Genomic DNA, 22,216 nt, shown 5'->3' on the forward strand with positions numbered 1-22,216 from the left:
TGGGTATACAAATAAAGACAGGGGCAATGGGAACGGACTAACACGAATCTGCAAAATAGGGTTCATGCAAGGAGATTGCATTTGAAGGCCTCTGCTGCACTCGCTGCTGAACCCGTACAGAGTCTCTACAGTCCCACTGCACACCTGAACATCGACCTCATCCAAAGACTTCACTCCAACTTCTGTTTCAAAACACTTTGTTGTGTTCTTGTGTAACTTGTTGTGTAAGAATGTGGAATGAATGCATGACAGAGTTGTCACAACCCAAGGACATTGCACTGAAGAAAATAGTTTCAACTGTGTATATATATATATATATATATATATATATATATATATATATATATATATATATATATATATATATATATATATATATATATGTATATATATATATATATTATATATAGTATATTGTATATATTTATTTGCTTAAAATGTGATGTATGTGGCATTAACTTTGAAGTGATGCTGAGGACCTATCATTTCCCAGGTAGCTAAATCAGTTGATCCAGTAACTTGTTCCCAGACTTAACCCAGACAGGTGATGGTTTATGGATCAGAATTGTGGCTAGTATTGTTCCAAGGCTACGTGTTGTTAAGGGGCGGTGATTCTGCTTTTAGCATTTCAAGTGCAAGAAGGCCTTTAACGAACAATCCTGAAGTGACTGCATTGAATGTAAATTGGGAGGTATAATCTCATCCAATATGGGCTTGAATTCTCTAAATAGGGCTCTAATGTATCCATGGTCTTATCCCTGACCAACTGACCTTGTGTGTCCTCTTATTGGCCACCAATGGAAATCCAACAGCGTCACAAGGTGAGACCTGGATGTAGGCACAAAAGCCCTCTCCATGCAGACACATTAGATTATTTGTTGCAATAACTAAATGAATGCAAGTGAGAGCAGGAGACATTAACGTGTAAACACATGTGGTCTTAATCCTCTTCAGAATGAGTTTCTCTGGTGGTGTTGATTGTACTCTTCACAGTGTTTAGTGGACTATCATTAGCTCACCACAATAAGCATGATGAGATTGGACCAGAACAAAGTCTGATAGTGAAACGGAGGCATGCCGTTTCATGGTGCATGTTAAAGCACTCACACACTATGACTATGACACACAGACCTTTATGAACGTTATGAGCAGAGACAGAGAACGAGGAACCTTCAGCTGATGTCACTTCCTGCTAATCCTTTTAGTCGGAGAAGAGACTCGGGGAACAGCAGCAAGATGAGGCCCATAAATCAAGCAGGATGTCGGGACAGCAGGATAACACAGGCCGACATAGTCACAAGTATGTTCCAGATTAACCTCTGCCACCATTTCAGTCGATACCTCTGCTGGGATGGAATCACTTGGAGCTGTCTGGCTCTGGGAGCTGCAGTCATGCTTTGGCTGTAAACACAGACACCGGCCTCTAACGAGTGGCTGTGGATCCGAGTCACGTCGCTCTTTGGTCTCTTGAGTCCGTATAATTTATAGTCCCAGCTCAGTTGTGAAGTTCTCCCAATGACTTTTTAAACATGTTATCACTGACCGGCTGCTGCATCACTGGGGTACCAACTCGTCTTTCGCTGCATCTATTTAAAGGACACGTTCAAAGCAGAACGTTAAGAAGATTTATTTCCCCCAAATGAACACTGATCAAGCCTAAATTGTGCGGTTTGTCTAATACCATTTTGTGAACGAACCGGACCACATCCTGGGACAATACACAAATGACTTCGAAGAGCCACATCCTTAAGTTCTGAGACAGCCATAAATGACAAACAAGAGACATTAAAAATGAGCCATGAAGAAGATGAGAAAACAACCCAATCTGCTGCTCAAGGGAAACAACCTTTTCTGGTGGTCCCTCACATTAAACTGCCACTAACCAACTGCAAACACACAGATACAAATAAAATGTGATTGGGATTGGCACGCTTTCTGTATTTTTCTCCTCATGTGATCACATTTATTTGCTCAGAGGAATACATTCTCACACTTGGATGTGTCGAGAGAAGCACTATAGGATGATTAAAGGCTCCCTCCGGACTGGGAAAGAGAAAAAAGAAAAAGGTTTATCATGCTCGGGCAACAGAAATCCGATCCCTGCGGGTTCAGGATGCTCAAATGACACAGACATGTGTGCATGTACACATAGACTTGAGACACAAAAACACACGAAACACACTCATACACAGTGTTCCAGTTGGGTTTGCCACAAGAAAGAAGGAAGGATGCATAAAACCGTCTTATAGTACACTTTGAAATAACTTTTAAAACAAACCTTAAGCCTGTGTTATTTTTTATTTTGGTCACTTGGAATAGAGGAAACAAGCAATAAAAATATAAACATATTTTTCCATTAGCGAACAGACGTGGAGAAGTAGTGAAATTAGTGTGGAATCCAATTTCTGGTCACCTTAAAGGCCGTAGTTACGGCCTTTAAGGTCGGTTTTGGTCTCCACCAACTCCTGAGAGAAATATCAGACTTTTAAACTGCTACCAAAAAAAAACGTTTTGGTACCACATTAGACTGGAGATATTAACAACTAGCGTATTGTATCTGCTGTTTCGCAAGCACACGAAGAGCTTATTTTTTTTCTACCTGTGGAGATTTTGTGATTCTGCACCATTAAACCAGCGGGTAAATCAGTACCCTGCAGTAAACTCTTCATCGTTGTGGGAAAGCCTGCACCATTTGTGTGAAGCAAATACCACAACTTCACCAAGTGTGAATTTTAAAGGCCAAACGACAGCCAAGTCAATAGCAAGCAAACTAGGCGCAGTATGAGTGAATCCAGACGGCTTTGGCTTCTTAACCATGAGCTTTCATGTCTCCAAGTGTGGGACCAAACTGGTAGTTATGAGGTCTGCTTAAATCCTTCTTGAACGAGGAAATACTTCAGAGTGAAATGCTGGCAGTAACGACTCCCAAGAACCAAGGATGATATAATGACATGTATACGTGCGTTACATGTAAATAAAATCCATTTTAGAGATTTATCACATGTGCTATCCATATTAGATGTTGACAACTGCTTTTATTTATTCACCCTGCTCTTAAAGCTCTGCGGCAACTGTGAAATACAACGTTTCTTGCCGCCACTGAAGGTTACTTATCTTGTGGTTTTGTATTCCAACAGTTTAACTATTATCATAAATTCTCATCTTGTTTCTATTATTATTTGTCGTGAACAAAATTACCACAGGATTCTTTGCATTGCCGCACGCGAAACCTGTAACAAAACCCCCGACTTGTCCGTGTCAGCGGCACGATAGCTTGATGGTGATAAACCTTCCGACTGTTGATGGTCGGATACTGAATGTGGGAGAGTTCTGGATCTTTCTCCACTTCCATCAGGCGGCTTCGCACAGCAGCGAGTGAGTGATGAGGAGCCACTCAGGTCACGACGGGACAAAGAGAACCTCATCACGTGATGTGAAGGAGAATGATCGTTTCTGCTGCTGCACATGACGTGAGAAGGCTTGACAGGCAACTGCGGGGAGGAGAAGCTTGAAATCCAGAGGTCAAGTTATCAGTCTGAATGTTTCAACAGGTCACGCCCTCAGTCATCTCCCCCTCCCTTCCTCTTATCCCCTTTCGTGACCCCTCCATTCTCACCCTACCTGATGAAAGACGTTGATGAACGGCTTCCAGGAATCAGGCGAGACAGTTCATCTCGGTCAAATGCTGCGCATGAGGCCATCTGGCTACCCCTCCTGAATTGCACTGCGGCGTGTTGTTTGCAGGGTTTCTCGTGTCACGGCCAGTAACCTGAAAGCACCTTAGATTGTTTTCACCAGTTCTTTCCACGTTTTCCTGTTCGGAAGAGGCCTCATTTCGTGCTCCTCGCAAAAGTAACACAGTTTCTCTGACATGCTGTACCCGCCCATCATAAATCTACACACTTAACTATGGGCCCTCAAATCTATCAGCCGAGTGCTTTGAGTCTGGGGGCCACATCGTGACACGCAAGGAGGCGGGGGGGCGTTCAGTCACGCAAGCGCTGCCCCGCGCCTGGACCTCAGCCTGATTTTACTGCAGCCAGAAGGGAAACCAGACGCTACAAAGGCCCAAGGTCCACATCAATTTCACGAGCAAAGTTACTAGGAAATAAATCATTTCAGGGATTTATGAAAAAGGAGAAAGGAGAGGAGGTGAGGGGGGGGGGCTAGGAAGTGGGCTGTCATGACCCAAAGAAAACAGGAAAACAAAAAGTCCAGTTAGCGTTCTCAAATCTTCAGAGTGCAAAAAGCGTCTCATTTTATTGTTATGGTAACTCAAGGTTGATAAAAGCTAGTTTAATAGTGTTGTGCATTCTTATTATTAAGTTAAATGAATAATAAATCTATGTGCATGGGTAGGTATATTTGACTAATCATATTTCCTGCAGACACGCAAGGTTCCAGGAACAAGACCTCAAGGCTTTATAGGTCATTTGAGATCGGCAATTTGGCTTTTACAGGGCAGGATTCAGTCCAGACTCCATTTAATAAAATCCAAGCAAAGCCAATGTCTCTTTTCCTGCACCTGAAATACGCCAATCATAAATACAAACGTATTCACACGTTGGCTGTGATTAAGAACAGGGTTATTATATTGTTCCTGTTCTGCTAAAGACTAATGATCTTCCATCAAAGTAAAGTACACTTACACATGGTGGAAACTTGTACTTTTCCAAGGATAATTCCCTTGCTTAGGCTGAATACAACATCTCTATGTAATGAAACCTTCTCGTAGGAGCATACGGGGAAATACACCCCATATTTATAAATATAAATATACAATTTTTTTCTACAGTACGTTTCGCCATCATGTTGGTCGCAGTTCCTAGCAGAAGGCTCTGCTGAGGCTTACCTCTCGAGTGCTAACGCATGGACACACAGGTACATCATAGAAGCCTGCTGTGCTCTGCATGAAAGGCCTTTTTGGAGCAACACAAATCAGATGTGTGTGGCAGTAATTACCTTAGTTTTTTGGCTGGCACGCTGCGGCCATTTAGAAGATTAATCAACCATGGACAAATAAACAGACTTTGCTCTCTGAGTGTCACTCCCTAACCTGACACAGCCAGAGTTCAGCATATGGAAAGACTACTCTGGTGTCCGCTTAAGATACCGTGAACTTTATTGCAATTTATTTCTGTCAGTTTCATTCACACAAGCAATCACACTTTTGGCTGAAGGTCTTATGTTGTCCTGAGATACTGAACCGAGAATCAAGTCACATTTTATTAAAACATCACCTGACAAGGCATAATGATGAAACATAATTAAATAAAAGATGAGAGCACAAGAACAAATAATAACAATTCGGATTTTAATAATATCCTCTCGGACCGACGTCGGTGCTCAGACAATAGTAAATCAAACTTGGAAATAGCAAAGAAAGCAGACATCTGTATGCCGATATCCCAAAAATATAAAACGTATATCTTATGCACTCTTATGTTACTTTAAAAAGAATATAAAATGTCAGTTCTTAATCAAATCAGGTACATAGTAAAAAGGAATGTGAATAACGGATAACAACTGAAAAAGTACATAAGTTCGAATGACTCCTGGTCATTAACGCAATGCAGTTAGCCAATAGACACTCATCCTATTAAACGATAAACATGCTAAATGCAAGTACTGAAATATTTCAGAGAACAGCTTCAGCACAGTGGCGTGCCCTCAGGCCTCTTATCACTCTAGGTAGCGATGAGCTCATTTCTTGTGAGCCAGTTAAGGTTCCCCGCACAGAGGATACTGCTCTCTGTAGGCACAAGGTAATTATCTGCAGGCACGCAAAGCACTAGCTGGCTCGCTCGGCCCCCAACACCGTACAGTGTGAGAGGCAAGACTTCCATTTTTTCTTTACTGCGTTTTGCCGCCATCATCCTATATGACAACCACATCAGTCATATACGGTTAATGTTTTTCTTCCCAATTATTCATACTGCATTCCAGTGTATGACTGGGGCTTTAATTCAGGAGCAATGTGATGTATTCTGAGTGAATCATAACCTTCCCTGCATGTTTCACAGTGAGTAAGACGGGGCTTCTGTTGAGTCACCAGCACAGATGACTTCCAGGAAATTACTCCATCAACCCTGTCATTGCTTGACTTACTGGTCTTTTATCAATGAAGGCAATCCAGAGTAGTCAGGAAGAAACACTTTGTTACAGCTATTTATCAGCACCTCGCTCAACAGAGGCTCGACTTGACTATATGAAATAAAATGCTGCCCTCTTGTGTCCAAAGTAGCTCAGGCACCAAACATTTTCTGTCTGTTTGAAACGCATAATAGTAGCACACGTCTTTATTCTTCTCCCCTCGCGCCTGATTCAACACATTTTAATGTTTCATTCATGAAGTTACATCTCCATTTGTTACTGTTGTTCTCATGTTTCAGATTATGATTAAAAGAATTAACTTGCTCATGATCCATGCTATTTACTGCAAAAACTGATGCTTGAGGGATCACTCGGTTTGTAATTACACATTCAGAGTTTATGCCTGTGTCCTCTTCTTTATTTATATTTTGTGCTTTTTTTATCTCTCTAAACTTGGCTTGTTGGTTTGACTGCATTTCGCCGTTTGTTATTGACAATTTATGAAATTGTACATGTTGATGTACAATTATTGTACATGTGCAATAATTAAAAAAAGAGCAACCGGATATCAAAAGAATAATGTATTTAAATGAATTAACAAAACAAGGGGAAAAAAAGCAATAGGGTTTTAACGGGAGATATATGCCATATTCTATGCAGTACGGCATATATGTGACCTATGCCCTTCTACTTTACCCTTTACCCTCTACCCTCCTCTATACCCGCATTGTTTTGGCCTGTGGGAGGAACCCTATGAGAGGAAACCCACGCACACACGGGGAGATCAATGCAAACTCACTCATACACTTGGGCGGTTCACTGACAACTCACAACCAACCCACAACTCGAGAGTTGAAGTTGAGTCGAAGACTTACAGCACAATGCTCGCTTACCCGGAGGGAGTTGGACTCGAACAGGCAACCTCATGTATGTCAGGCCTAGTGTCCAGCCACTAAGCCACCGTGCGGCCCAAAAGAATAGAATATGGAGTTCTATTTATCTTTGTCTATTCAGAAATAAACAACTTGGATATTGCGCAACCAGGGTCACGTGACCAAGCCACAGCGTTGACTCGGAGACGCGCAAATAATGCCCGTCCAAATCCGGCGTTAGCATTTTAGTTAAACGCCCGTTTTCAGCGGATTTAATGGTGTTAAACAAAACTTTAACTTATTACCTTTCAAGCAAATATTGATTTAATAATTAGAGTTGGCTTTTCCTTTACTGGAGCCGGGTAAAGGACGCTCACGCCGGTAAATTAGCTGTGCGCTGCTCTTCACCAGTCAGACTACTTCTATCCTCGTAGTAAACACTGTCTGCGCGATGCTGGTTATTCTGGCATAATAACGTTCAGCAGGGTCAGCAAAATGACCATCAATGCTGTGAACACATCCGGGACCGTAGATCTGACCTTCACAATAAGATATCACGCTTCAACAACTCCAAACTATGTAATAAAAGCTGCGTAATTTCCATTTCAGTGTACACCACCACCTGCTGGATGTTTTGTTAAACTCTTCTCACGTCACTGGCAAAACAGCAGCTGATTCATCATGTTTCTTACATGCTCAGAGGGTTATACAATCAGTAAATTAATGTGAAATGTTGAATGACGCATCATTAATAGAACATTGGTCTGCTTTTTTGTTTTCATTGTGTGCAAAGGGAAAGGAGGTATATTTCAGAATAAACTAGGATGCTCAATGTTTCCTCCTGTAGTGCGGAGCATGTAAAAGGTACTCAGTCGTCTTCAGGGGATAAAATCATCATCAGGAAGAATAACTTGAAAGTAAACATCATTCTCCATGATACATACTTTCATGAGGCCTGTTCCTGCAATACATCCATGGAAGGCACGGCTGATCCAAAATACAATTCCTCAGAGGGAGGCATGGTATCATCAAGACCAGAGTACTCCATCCATGAGAGGCTTTCTGTGTGGCAAGTTACAATGCTGCTATTCTGATATGAACATTTGTATACAACAGTGTGTACACATTCACCTCTTCTAAGATTGGCAGACGGTTGGCTAGTTTCTGGACAGAAACACTCCCTTGATGGGACTCAGGAGGGATAAATTGCTGCCCAACTGTGTCGTGGAGGTGGCTTAAGTAGGATTGCAACACGCTGGACCTGCATTCTGTTTGACACACAAAAACAGAAGAATAGAAAGAGGTCTGTGTTAAGGCACTGGTGTAATGATATTGTGTAGCTAAGATATAATTAAATAATGATATAGTCTCATTCTGACTTCATTAACCAATACAGTCTTTGATAGCATGGATATTGGTGGACAATGTGTTCTAGCCAAATATATTCCTATTAATATAGGGTCAATGTGCAAAATCAAAACTCGACTGTGTGGTTATATTTAAACCTTCCTAATAATGTAAGATTATACTCTCTACAACCACAGCCATAAACAATCATAACTTTATAATGTGTATGTTCAGATTTTCTTCCTGGGACTATTCATCTCTTTGATTAAAAGTATAATTTACATTATGGTTGTTGAATACATTGTTTTGGCTCCAATCTTGACTAACCACTTACAATAATAAAAAGTTGCAAACTATATGTCTGACCTGTAAGTGGATACTTGTTTGTAGATGGAACATCACTGACCTCTAGTGGCAGAAGACGTAAATTGGCACGCCTCAAAGTGAGTTATTATAATGGTTTTAGGATAGTGTTTCTGAAATGAAAATGTATTTTCACATGGAAACTCAGAGATGGTCTTGAGTGTGTGTGTGTGTGTGTGTGTGTGTGTGTGTGTGTGTGTGTGTGTGTGTGTGTGTGTGTGTGTGTGTGTGTGTGTGTTCAAGAAGCATCTTCGCTTAATACAAAAAAAAATATTACAAATTGTAAAGCGGTGGATTGTGATAAAGTTTGAAATGTTATTTTAGGCCGCATCGCCCAGCCCTGGTCTGGATATTGCTAACGAAACATTTCTGCTGAGTTGCTGTTTGAATCAGTTTGAATAACCATACATTATGTCCTAGACTTCAGGTATGTTTCTTAACACCATTTAACATTAAACATTACAAGGCTGTTGGTTATCGTCTCTGGCTCAAAACATGAGAGAACTGAACACACAATAATAATCATAATAATGAAAATGCATTTTATTTGTAAAGCACTTTTGATTCAAAAGAATCTCAGATTGTCACAGAGACAATTTAGAGTAAAACAAGTTAAAACATAAAACAAGCCATAATAAAAAAAAAAATAGCTGACAGTGATTTAACACAAAGTCAAAAACGTAATAATAAAAAGGTTTTTTCGGCCAAACAGCACTGAAGACAAACAACACTACAACTGCCCATAAATTGACAGATGACAGAGCCTTTAGAGGAACAACTCGAGCTCCTCTGTGGTTGTTAACAGGTTGATAATGTCATTACAGCCAGCCTGCTAGCCTGCTAAGACAATTACCGCCCCACCAGCAGCACTAAACACATTTAAGACCCGATTGCAGTCTGGATGAGCCTGCTTGGATTCATTGATGGAGTTTTTATTGACAGTTTGGAGTTAACTCATCTATTGAACCATGTGGTCAGTCTGGTGATGTCATTGTTATCTTCATTAATGCCTGTGCATTGCAGTGTTACCACTGCATAATGTCGGTATGTGAGAAGCAAACTTCTCCGTTTAACAATCTTGTGAACGTATTGTGCAAATTGAAGAGCCATTAAGTTAGCGATGCTTGGTGTAGAAAGTGATTTGTGTATTGCTCTTTGCTCTGCGAGTACTCATTAATAAATAAATCAGTGCTTCCTTGTGTGAGGTCAAAGATAATTAAAACAGTTTCTTAGCACTGCACTGCAGGCTCTTCACTGTGTTCGTGTTGTTTTCAGGAGTCGTTTTCTTCGTGGTTTGTTGCACAATGCTGTGAGGATAGAGCCAAGGGCTCGATGCCGTATGGCAGATGAATATTTGATGGCCCCTAATGGAGCCTTCGCCCTCATGCCGTAGCTCTGTCTTTCCCACAACGCGCTGCAGAGGACTGTGGAGGAGCTATGTGGTCTGCATCCATTTTGGCGCTTCCCTGGTGAATTTGGCTGCCTGTCTGGCCGTGCCACACGACAGCTGCCTGTGATTTCATCATCCCGGTTGGGGGGATAGCTGTAAAGCTTACCAGGCAGACAACTGGTTATGATGCTGAAGCTCCAATGCTCCAATGCTCCAACACGATGTACCAAATCCACACCCCTCAGCACCCAACCCTCACATGCAGCTGTATCCCTTGACCTGTGAGTGAACTTGTCAGCACCAAGGTAAGCACATCACTGGCCATCTACGGTAGACGGACAAGCCTCACGTTACACATTCTCCCATATACATCTGGATACGTGTGTCAACATTTATGTCCACTGGGTATAAAACATTATCGGCCCTTGTCTTGTTGAGGAGATTAAGATCTTAATTTACGAGTGATATGAACCAGCCTGCCGTTCCAATCGCAAAAGTGACAGTGATGCAGAGCAGCTATGTATTTGCTTGGTGACCTCATCCTCTATACAGCACAATCCATAACTGTCTGACAGAGAGGTACCTCCCACTAATGTTTCACTATCAGCCTGTTAGTGGAAATGGATATCACAATCAAAGTGTTTGGGAGTCTTAAGAGTTTCAGACGAAGGGTGTGAGGAAAAGGAGGAGCGGGCTCAGCCTTGTGCTGGAATGTGGGATATCAGAGGTTGTGTGTGTGTTCAAGGCACCTGTTTTTGCTGTCTTTGCATGTTTGAGCCTGTATACACACACACACACACACACACACACACACACACACACACACACACACAATCACAGCTGCCCCTCACATTACACAGCTATTTCTAAACTAGTCGGTGAGCCATGTAGGGACAGAGGGGTCAACACTTTCTCCTTTGGTAGAAAACACACACTTACAGGCGTTTACATTAACCACACATCAAAGCTAATCCTTTATGTGATACCTTTTATGTTACTGTGAGGAACTTTTAGCTGGGTATGCTACTGTTTCAGTTTAATACTGATGAATCTATATGTGATGCAAAAGTAAACCAAGAATATTGACTATTTCTCTATAGTTATTCTTAATGCTTCTCATTGGTGCCACTACAATGGATTCAGCGCAAAAACAGAAGAAATGTAGATGTATTCCTTCAGCCTTGACTCCGACTAGCACGTTGCGGTCAAACCCAGATCAGGCGTTCCTGCCACCTCAGACCCGACCCCGGCCCTGGAGAACCAGAACCAGGACTGCATCGAGCAGATTGTCAGACAATGTTGGAGTAAAATAAGAGGATTATTTAGGGACTCGAGTGCATGGAAAAACTACCACTTTTATCCATGGGGATCACTAAAATCAACACTAAATGGACGTTTCTTTGGGGTAGTTTGCCGCACAGTGCAGTACCAGTGTGTGACTCTTTGTTCCCCTCTTAGGCTGATTTAGGCTGCGTGTCACCCTGTCAACCTTAACTGATGTTGGTGGAGTGTTGAGCTCACTGATCGCTGTAGAGACTCAATGTAAAACCGAATCAGCATGCAGCTCAAATATTTTACATAAAAAGATCTTTTAAATCTTTTTTAAAAATCTTTTAATGCCAGTTAAAATAGTTTAATGCCACTTGGCCCGTTTGGTTACCTCACTACAGCCGCAGCACCCTGCCTTGGTGCGCCATAAAATAGTTTCAAGTCGAAAAATATGAAGTAAACATAATTTATGCACCGTGGGGATTGTGAAGAGAAAAAGAAAAGAAAAAACAAGCGGTCGAATTTCTCACATGAATTTTTCATCACATCTCTTTTACAAGGTCACAGGTGGCACCCTATACGAGCCAGTGGTGTGCCTCCCCAACCCTCCACTAAGCAATCAAACAAAAACGTGGACAGACAAACACTGTAACTGTCTGAAGTGGAACGTCTTTGTGTTGCCTTTGACTGAAAGGCATGCGTCACCAGCCTTGAATTACAGTAGGCTCGCTCACGGTCACCTTGGCCAGGGGAGGGACTTTTGTGATTTAGGATCTTTACTTCTTTTGGCTGCACTGCCGGTTACGACAAGAAGAGGGAATAATTGAACAGATTTACGATCGCTGTTCAGTGTCAATTTTCACTACTTCCATCCTGTTCTCGTGAATTACACCGGATTCTGAACCATTGCAACAACAAGAAGGAGACAAGGTTTGGGGAGACTATCTTGCCACGCCGACCTTGCCATGGTCTGCTTCATTTTGAACATATTCATACACCCATCTCGTCCATCAACCACCCTCCAGATTTTCAAGACCACAATGACATCACCAGTCTGCTGCTCGTCCCTGAGGCATCACGCCATGATGACATCACCGTGTGCACCCAGACAGGGGTGTCTCGCTACTTCCCATGACCCAATTTACTTCCTCTTGCCGGTCAGGGATCCCAAGAACAGGAACCTTATCAAGGACCTCAAGCTGTACAAAGAGCTGGTAAGGCTGGGCAGCGATTGGCCACACTGGAGGAAGGTGACGAGAGAAGCAGTGAGGGCCGAAGTGAAGGGAGGAGGCAAGGCGATGATCAGCTAATCTCATCTCAGTTGTGGAGACCACACTGAGGTGTGAAGGGCCTGGCAGGGAGCCAGAGGGATCACGATTGTAAACCTTGGAACCGTGTAACAATAGAGGTGTGAACTAGGAGATGAGTCTCAGAGGAGTGTGAAAAGGCAGGAAATAAAAGGAAAGCAATGTGGAAGCGCTGTGCTGAGGTGTCGCTTGGAGGTCTGCTAAGATTGCAGGGGAGATAAGGAAGACGAGCATCGGAGGACAGTTTGTTTTGATATTAAGAAGGGCCATATGAGGTTCCTGAAGTTTCAGCTTTTGTGATGTAAGTTTAAGTTTCATGTGAAAGAAAAGAAACGTAAGGGTAAACACTAACCCATTCTGTTCACCGCAGTTAACAATCTGTTTGTGCACGCTTGACCACATCCCGTTATTCTGCCTCTGAAATATCACCTCGAGGTATGTCCAGGGGGCTAATAAATAAAGGAATGATCTCACTGTGGGAAACGCCTACAGATCCACTTTCATTATTCATTTGTGATTTCATCACTCAGCGGTAGAGTTACATACTGTATGTGTGGCAGACAGGATACATCAAGGCAATCTGAAATTATGAATACTTTGTGGTGCAGTGCGTTCCAACAACACCTATGTTAAATGTGCTTTGTAGTTTACCACCCAACTTTCACATGGGTGCTAATGCTAGATATTACAAAATGATGAGTTTCCTCCAAAGTTTCTCTTGTGTAATGCAAGTTAACATTGTTTTTATAAGCTTCAACATGATAAACACCGCTTTTCTTTGTAAACAGCTTTTACGTTGAGTTGCTGCTGCACAAGTAACATCTTCTTAAAATGACCGATTGTTTCCATTATTTAAATTTAATGGAGTCGACCACGGGAATGAATCCTCTACCCCCCCTGGGGTCACTGTAAAGGGGCTCGCCCATGTCAGTGTGTGTGTGTGGGGGGGGATCCTTTTGTTAAAGATGATGGGTTCATTCCTGGGCTGTCCTCAGCTGCAGGTGGCCAGGAGCTCCCTGCTGAGTGCTGGAGAATCCCAGAGTCAGCACATTAGCCTGTCAAAGGGAGCAGATTAAGCGACCAGGGGGGCTGGAGGGAGACGGCCCTGCACCCATCACCCCGACCGCCACTGCTTTACAGTTGGAAACATTTAGGATTGTTTTACAAACTAATGATCTTAAATGTATTGTGCTGCATCTTGTGGCCTCTGGGATTTACTTTGCTTGTCGTTTCATATAATAATAACTTTATTTACATAGCACAGAGTTTACAAAGTGCTTTGACAGATAAAGCAAGGCAATAAAACAACAGAAAGCTCAACAGTGAGGACAACAAAGCAAGACAAAGTTAACCCCTGATAAAACAGTGCAATAAATGAAATAATAAAACCAGTCAATACGATAAAAACAAACAAAGCATATGTGCTCTGGCACATGTCAAAGATTGTTTCCTTTAAAGTAATGTAGTCACAAACCTATGTTTACTGTAGCTCGGCATTACGTGACTGTATAGTTAAGATCCTTCTGAAACAAAATTAATATTCAAAGGAAAAGGTTGAGTAGCTTGGTGAGCAATCTTCAGAGAATAAATGAGGCAAATAAAACAGCAATGAATGTCCGACCAGTTGGAAGGAAATAAACAAACATGACCCACCATGGAGCAGACTCTCGACTCCCACCTCATCCTCGTACCCCCTACCTACTGCGCCAGTCGAGAGAAAACTTCACAGCACACTTGTCTAGTATGAGGAATCAATAAAACTGCTTTCCTGTGAACTTCAGTGGAAAGAGCAACCCTGAAACACTCACACAGAGGGTCATTAGTGATTTTGCTTCTTTTCTTTGTTTTTTTTTTTTACTTCGGCAGAGAGGAGACAGCAAGTAGTGCCTATAGGCAAGTGAAAAGGTCAGAAATACAGTGGAAATATGTTTTTATTGCAAAGCCTATTGGCGCTATACAGTACATGTCTTTGCCATATGGGACTGTCAACATAAAATATGTATGTTAATCCATATGTTGAGTCTTCCTCCATGAATATTTAACATTCCAGACACATTGAGGGTTATAGCCCAGTGTTTACATTGTCTAAAAACAGTGGAGAGGTCCTTAGTGTAGTGCCAATCTGTCTTTTTGCTTGATTACCACGGGCATTCTGATCAATAAATCATAGTCTCTAACAAGCTGAATCAAAAGACATGAATTTCGAACCGAACCAAAAACCCAAAACTTTTGTGGCCACCTGAATCAAAACATGAAAGAACAAAGCCACCCTAGGGGGATAATATTGATCGAGAGCCACAGAGAGGTGTGGAGGGTCCAGGTGCATGAGAATATGGATTTGTGCGTTCATAGTTTGGTGGGACCAATGCAGGGTTATGTGGAGGGGAAAGGTACAGGTTCAAACTCACAGCTGTGGAACAATGTTGTCTGAAGGTTACAGGAAGGTTACATCGTTTCAAAACAATCTGGATTTCACAATAAGCAGCATCCACTGCATGTAACAAAAGCTTCAGTGATACATGAATACAGTAAGAACTTTAAAGCATTTAAATACCTTGAGGATGTTATTTGTAAAAGATGGATTTTGTTTGATTTTCATTATCTGAATTCTCTTCCACTTGAAAGGGGACCCTTCCCCTCCATTAATAATTGACATCTTATTACTTATCCCCCTCATTGTGGCCGCCACACGCTTTGATGTGAGCCGTGTTCTTTTATCAGCACGGCACTACGTATTGATCGCTGGGCAGATAGGAGGACTATCAAAGGGATTCCTCGTGGGGCAGTCAACACCCGGTCACCTCATACTCCTGGCATGTGGTCAAGCACCAATCCAGCTCGCGCTCGCTCTCACATCTTTTTGCATCCCTCTACTTCTTAGTTGGCTCATCCTGTGTGAGGGTCTACGGGGTTAAATATTCACAGATAATAGCAAAGCTGTTGGAATGACATCATCTGAAGTGGAAGAAGAGGATGTGCTCAGTAGAAAAGTGTTGTTCCTCCAAAAGAACTTGTTTGCTCTTGTGTTCTGGCTGAACATTACGGCGGATGATGATCTCATTTATAATGCGCATTATGGCTCACTGGAGATGCTTATCGTCAGAGGAACAAACAGCTGGAGACAGTATATAAACAGTGTATATTACTGCAGGTTGCGATCCATCAAATATGATATTTCTCTTGTGAACAGAAAATAATGAGACTATTTAAATGTTTAATGGGATTCACTGCGATCGTCTGGTTATCATACCAACAACAACGTTCCCAAACAATAGGCACAAAACAAAAGGGGTATTAGTCTCACGTGAGCGATGGGAAAAGCGTTGAGAAAATGAAAGGCACCGCACACGTGAGTTGGATTATAATTTCAGGGGATTTATATAATCCGTCCATATTGGCAGACACAGGACTCCTTTGTTTATTCCACCAGACGCTCTCCCATCTAAATACATTTCATACATTTGAGTCCCATACGCAGCTTTAAAGGCCAGGCATCGATTGTTATTCGACACTCTGAGACCAATTGTCAAAAGCACTCACAATAAAACACAGAGCATAGTCATAATGACCATATCCTATTTAACCCAGCAGAAAATACATTTTCACTAGTGAACACTTAGAGACCATTAGCTGCAGTAGTGTAAAAGCCAGGGGTCTTCCCATCATCAATATCCCATAAGTGGGCGACTGCTTCCACGCCGAGGGCCCCGGCTTGCATCGTGAAATCATCCCAGGCTGGTGCTGCTGTTGTTGACGACTTGTCCAGCCTGACTGACAGCACTTTTGTTTTCCGTGGATTAGGCAATCTGACTTCATCGCGGCCCATGAGGGGGTTCACGTAACGCTGCCTGGAGGTCACTACGCCCACGTGACCCCTCCCGTCTACTGGCTGCCCCGATGGCTAGCCGCCACTCCTCCAGACCGAGACAGTGGACGTAGCGACCCCATCCCACTTGAACACACAGCGTCTTCTCCGCAGACACACACACACACACACACATCAAACACGCACATTACTTGACACACTCTCCAAACCAGAGTGTAAATTTTTAATGGAGTATACATTAAGGAGCATTCATAGGCTGATATATGATGTTTCCCCACAGCTAATATTTCAGCAGACTGTGTTTCAGATCGGGATTGAATGATTGATTTTCTATCAGGCTGCTTTTCTTGAATAAATAATTCAGGGTTATAGCTTGTCACACCTTCACCATATTCCATTACATTCTTTTCATCAAGAGGTTCAGTTGGATTTTTTTAGAAAACGGTAGATCTGATGTGAGATCCTGGGTCAAGGATGTTATGTGTACAGATTGTAAAGCCCCCCGAGGCAAATCTTATATTGAATTGAATTAAATAGAAATGGATAAAAACAAAACTTGGATCAGATGAAAGAGGACTCTATCTCTCCGCATGCATCGTGTATGTTTTTGTCATAGTCCTGTACTTCACTAGGACTATTGTATTCATACGTTCCTTTGAGCATCCTTTGGGGAGCTGGAGGGGTGGTAAGTGTACGTGCCTGTTGATGACTTTCTCTCTTGGCCTCCCGTCTGTGATGAGAAATGAGAGACGGCAGTGTCTGAGGTCACACAATGATTACATGTCATCACATGGGGTCAAATGACTCCTAAATGTTTTGTTTACACTTCGAGTAGGCCCTGAACCAAGAATAGTGAGGCCGAAAAATAAAACTGTGGATTGTCCACGTTTTCTGTGGTCTCTTGGCCAATGTGGTACAATGTGAGAAGGAGGGGAAACATGACATGACTCCGGGGACATGTAACTGACATACAAAAGCCACAGATGTTAGTCAAAAACATGACATCAATTCTTCCAAAAATATTTACAAAAGCTGTCATTAAATACCTAAAATATCACCAGGTACTAATTAAGGAAATTGTGAATTGCAGTTGTCAGTTCATAGTTTCACTCTTTCTGTCTATCGTATCGGTGCTGAGTTCATCGTGGCCCATCCTTTGAATAGGTTTAGGATAATCAGCTTAATTTTCACTCCCTGAATCATAAAATCGTAAATCACAGAGGATTAGATTCATGTGTTGATTCACAGCTCAAAGAAACAAGATAGTGCAGTGTTTTTTGTTTAATAGCTCCTGCATCTTTCAGGGGCTTCTCTGGTTTCAGCTGGCTAGAGTCCTAGAACTGGACGAGCAAGTGCTGGATAATTATCCGCACCAGTGTTAAGTACAAATTGCACAGACTGGCTCCTGAAAGGGCTTGCTGAACCACATCAGATACAGTAAGTCTCCGCTGCTAACTCACACTGACGGCCGTTTTACCTGTGCAAATACAATCAAATAAAGAACACTTGATAGACAAGTGAAAACACACACACAGGCAGCCAAATCACAAGAAAAACATGACACTGATTACTTTTCGGGAAATTGCCTCCGTTGCCTGATAAGTGAAGAGCAGGACTCGGTGTATTCTGTTTCACCTGCATGACAATAACAAGGGCCGGTGTCCTGGGCAGACCAAAGTCATATTTGATGTCCAACATCAGACTACTTGCACCTGAAGAGTGTGACATCATGATGACTCTAAGCTGATAACCCAGCAACACACTAGCAGTTGTTGTGAGGATAAAGGATTAGCCTCTGTTTGCTTTTGCTGCTCTTTGAAGCAGAAAACACTGAAAAGAAAAGGATCTCACATGAAAGGACCAACTTGCTGAGAAAGCACAGAATTGGGATTCTACCTCTCATCAAAGAGGTTGAGTCATTTCAAGAGCGGAGACTTCTTTCCAAACGCCCATTGGAGGGGCTTATGCATCGCTGCTGTTGTCTTTGCAGGTGGCCAGTTGTGTATGTGTGACATTTTCTCTTCGGTCTGTATGTTGACCGTGTCTGTCTGGCATATCAGGTAAGGTCTCTGTCTCCTTTCTACATTGTTGGTGGATAATGAGGTGTGATTAAATATGAATGCTAAGTGTTTGGTGGCTGGAGCCCAAAGCTGAAACCGGATCCAGTCGGGGCCCACAGGCAGCATAATTAGTAGCTGATGATAGATGCCATTAATGTTGTTTTTTTTCCACACACTGCTTGCAGGCCTCTAAGCTGGACCTCCATGCAGCAGCAGGCCGCCTTTGAGCATCCACAGTTAATTAACTTGCAAATAAATAAATCCTGATACAGCTGTGGTGGTTCTGTACTGTTCTAAAAGCCCGAACACTGATTGTAATCAGCTTTATTTAAATAGCTTAATGATGAACATTGATTAAATATGAAGCCCTTTGTTACATTCATTTGATCTCTTTTTTATTATTACCTCTGGGGATTTCATGTTGAAAGCATGACGAAACTCCTGTCGAAAACAATATCAGCATTTCAAAGCGCTGAAGGACCAGTGTGACGCCTTTAATGCTGGAGAAAAGCCCTTTGTGCACGCTTGAAGGGCTGTGTTGGACTTTGAGAGCTCTTTGGATTGTCATAACCCTGGTGTGAGATTGACTCATTCATGGTGAGCGGCCTCCGACTCTTCATCCTATGCTTCTCCGCTGCGCGGCTCTGGGCACCACTGTGCCGCCTCACTTCACAGAGAGAGCCAGAGTCATGTCCACAGCTGTTAGGACATGCCTGCTTTGAGGTGCCGTGGCTTTAATGTGTGGAGCAGATTAAACACGGTGCCTCTGTTGAGGCTGGATAACTGGTCAGCTCTCCCACACAGTTATCCAATCTTATCCACTGTGTGCATGTGTGCGAGTCTTACTGCTGCTGCCTCACATGCACCCTCGTACTCTCCAAAGAATGAGCAGAACAGCTTGACACTTCAGTCAGTCTCATTAAATGAAGCCCACAGTTTTCGAGAACACTCCTGCCTACGGGCAAAATATTGGAGAAACTTGAAGACAGGCCTTTCAATTGATTCTTCTCGCTTGACATGAAAGTATAACCTGCAGTCTGTGAATCGCTGGACTTCAATGTGTCTTCACTGTAACACAAACTACAATGTACCATGCAGGGCTATGCTACGTAGCCTGCAGTGAAGATCAAATGGTGGTTGGTTCAGCGAAGGGGCAGTGTATGTAGAGCAGCTACACAGACCACAATAGTTCAGTGTTCCTCTTTTCCCACACAGGAGAGTCTCGGTGAGCTGAGATTAATGGAGGGATGAAATGAACATGTCTAATCTACAGACAACGGTGCACTGACATGGTGACTGCGTTAGCATCGTCACAGAGGTCCGCCGACATGGCTTCAAAAGTAAACAGTCAACCAACCAAGAACAAATCATTATCTGTTGTTTCAGTAAAGGCCACATTTAATACCAAAATATAATTTGTAGGATTAAGTTTTAAAAATTGATGTAACAAAATTAATTTAAAACCAAATGATTGCATTAAAAACACAATAAGGATTGAAGTATCCTATTGCTCTGTTAAGAAGATATAACACTTTCCAGCTTCCCCACCTGACCTGTGGCACTCAACCACCAAGCCCATGTCCTGAAGACATCGCTCTTTAAAAATCCACTTTATATATCAAATATAAAAAATCCATAATAATAATTCCATAAAACATCTTTGCACAGTAGATTATAACATAAATTACTAAAACAGGAGTAAACGGCACATTTATTAATGAATATTTTCATTTGTATCAATTTGTATTTGTTGCAGACAAAGTATATTGACTCAACTTGAACTAGTACCTATAACTCAGTGTTGCCGGGGCAGAAACACCTGACCGTTGTTGGTTTGTGGTCTTTTAGGATTTGTTGACAAAAATAAAAATGTAAACTATTCCCAATTCTCTAGGTTTTACGGGAAGGTTCAGAGTGACGGCGTCTTTGTCATCGTCTAGGCTTCTAAGGAGTGGCACGTTCCTGACAGTAACTGATGTGATGACCTCATTCACTGAGGGATCATAAACACACAACATTTGGATAGTTTTGCACCAAACACATTTGGCCTCATCAGTCTATATTTCTCTTGAGAAGGAGTTTTGTTTAGTGTGAGATGATCCCCACTACAACAAAGACTTTTCTACGTGAGTCACTCTGAGAGTGTGAGGCTGAGCCAGTCGTCCACAGCCAGACGGGCATGTACGAATCCCAGACAGCCCTTTCAAAGGTGGCTGTTTGTGTCAGTGCTCTCAGTTACGACGGTCAGATCAGGTGTCATTGCCCTCATAACTAGCCTCACCTTCACAATTTCTCAAAGAGGTTGGGTTCAAGCACAAAATTACCCCACTCCACCTCTCCACGCCTGCTGCATTATTCAATCAGTCTTCGACCGAGAAGACCTTTAGCGGTTGTAAGCTGACAGAAAATAAACACACTTTCACCAATTGTCTTCCCTCCATTTAGCTGTCACATGTGCCTGTTGTGTTAGCTGCCATAACAGATACAAAACAGTTATAACAAAACATGTAAGTCATTTAATTAAGTAGTGTAAATGCACATTTTTGTAAAATTAATGTTTTGTCTCACCTGGGTTGTACTAGCATTTACAACATACATTGTTAAAAAAAGAAAAAAGGAAATTGCACCTTTCAGCTTCAGACAATGCCAGGTTCTTTAGATCAGATCAGACTTTGCTGATCCTCATCATGTTGTCATGTTTGAGGGGGAAAATCTCTAAAATACTACCTTAATTTCAATGATCTCTTGAGGGTTTCTTTAGCTGAAGTTGACATGAGGAGTGCCAGAGAGGGCAGAGAAGCAAGCCTCCTTTTGTTTTCAGGTCACTGCTCCAGTATGATCTCTGCCATTGGGTCAGTGTGCTGCACATGCCTCATCCAACTGGCTCGCAGTCACGATGCGGTTGCCATGGAGTATGTCCAGTTGGAGCAAATTAAATCCCTCCTTTCTAGTTTCTAGGCAGGATTCACATGCTGAAGAGTGTTTTGGTGTGAGACGGACAGTGTGTGTTTGTGATAGATGCCTGTGCACAAATGCATATGGAGGATCCGATATGAAGAAATTGGGCTTTTGAGGATACAGAGGAAGTAGGGCATGTGATTGTGCAGCCATGTGTGTATTTGCGTGCTTGCATACACGGATATGCATGGATTTTTCTGCTAGTGTGTATGTGTGTGTGTGCGTGTGTTTGCTCTTCAGAAACAGCTTTCTGCTGTAACATAAACTGATGGCAGTCTTCTTTCTCAGACGTCTATGAGAACATATTCATGAACAGTTTGCTTTCCACAATGCAAACACAAGTCAATGACAACATCGTTTACAATGAGCGAAAGAGAAATTGACAGATTTTTGTCACTATGTTCTGTATTAATGTCCTCATTTCAGTGAGAGTTTAGTCTGCGTTAAGTGTACAAAGGTTTGGTGGTGTGCAGTTCAAAGACTTTGAGACACATCTTTCATCAACACAAAGCCGTAATCCACATAGTGATAGACATGGCTCAATTAGTTAAGTCAACAATGTGCTGAATGTAAAATTCATGTTCCTGGATAATGGTATGAGCTGCATTGAATTCATCCATATTCATTATTTATGTTTTAGAGGCCTGTCTATGTGCCCCGCTGAGAGCTGCCTTATGGCCGCAATGATTTTTGCAGCTACTCCTAAATGCTAATACATCACAGGCTAATGC

Source organism: Clinocottus analis, unplaced genomic scaffold (genome assembly GCF_023055335.1).
Source record: "Clinocottus analis isolate CAN_PGR_092001 unplaced genomic scaffold, fCliAna1.0.p SCAF_17, whole genome shotgun sequence".
NCBI lineage: Eukaryota > Metazoa > Chordata > Actinopteri > Perciformes > Cottidae > Clinocottus > Clinocottus analis.